General features: G+C 53.3%; 1 long non-coding RNA gene across 1 annotated transcript; it reads right to left on the reverse strand.

Moving 5' to 3' along the window:
* On the reverse strand, positions 1-906 carry LOC139059705 (uncharacterized). The gene is made up of 2 exons (XR_011514315.1): positions 613-906; positions 1-210 (listed from the first exon to the last, which is right to left on the reverse strand). It is a non-coding gene; the product is annotated as an uncharacterized lncRNA (long non-coding RNA).
* Between the last annotated feature and the right edge of the window lie 217 nt (positions 907-1,123).

A 1,123-nucleotide genomic window follows, 5' to 3' on the forward strand; every position in this document is an offset into this window, starting at 1 on the left:
ACGGCTTCAGAAGTTTTTATTTTCTGTCTTTATGACTAAGTGCGTTGTCCGCTGGTACGTGGGTAATGACTACTGCGCAGTCAAAGGCCTTCCCTTTCATGCACTCTCCTTCTTTGTTCATGGCGAGTAATTTATTCGGATGGAATTGAAACTTCTGTTCATGGTTCCCGCTTCTATGGCCGGTGATGTCACAGGTTGCGCGGACGTCATCTAGAGAGAGGGCGAGAAATATCTTTAAAGAAGACTGCCGGCATATATGTACGCGCTTAGATGCTACTCTGCATAGGGAATTAGATCGGTGACAGAAAGGCCCTAAGTAGGGCGGGAAAAGAAAAAAAGAGGCAAGAAGACTTATGCATCCTCATAGATTTGCACATCCACGCGAGAGCTATAGTTTCGATTTCTACTGCAATTTCCAACTATAGTTTGACGTCCCTTTCAAGCCAAGCAAACGCTGGGAGAATTCGAGAACTGTTCGTTGACTTGCTAGCTTCCAATAACTTTTCTCTTTAAACATTGTTTCACGCCATGGCCGTATACCGCCTGCGGTTCAGGCAACTACAGCTCCGCGTGCAACACCGATTGCGGCACGCTCCCAACCAGAAAATTCACCGTTCCTTCCTTGACCTGGCCCGCCACCCACCAACGGTGAGGCACACACAGCTTTTTTTGCGTTCACCGCCCAAGGAACGAATGGATGCTCGACAAAAGCGCGCCAAGCCCAAAATGTGGCTGTGCGCGAGTCGCCGCTGTCATCTGGCGAAGTCCCGTGCCAGAACCCGCGACGCCTTGACCCGAGGGCGGTTGCCAAAAGGCCGAACCACCGCTCACTCTCAACCGACGCGGCGGTGAGGGCAGACGGGCGCCGTGGCCTCAAAAATAGCGCGCACCTCAGATCTTCATATCAGGACGCCGCGGCATCGTCTTCGTTGTTCTGCACGTTCTCGTCGCATCTTTTTATCTCGCGACCACTCCCCGCAGCCCCCCTCCTACCGTCTGGCTCACATTTGTTGTGCCAACGGGCGCTAAAGTGTTTTGCTCCGGCGCCAAGTAAACACCGCACGCGAGCCTGCCGGATGCGCGCGCACCACTTAGCCGTGGCTTCCTTGGACTGCGCTGTGCA

The sequence above is a fragment of the Dermacentor albipictus genome, chromosome 4 (assembly GCF_038994185.2).
Source record: "Dermacentor albipictus isolate Rhodes 1998 colony chromosome 4, USDA_Dalb.pri_finalv2, whole genome shotgun sequence".
Classification (NCBI taxonomy): Eukaryota; Metazoa; Arthropoda; class Arachnida; order Ixodida; family Ixodidae; genus Dermacentor; species Dermacentor albipictus.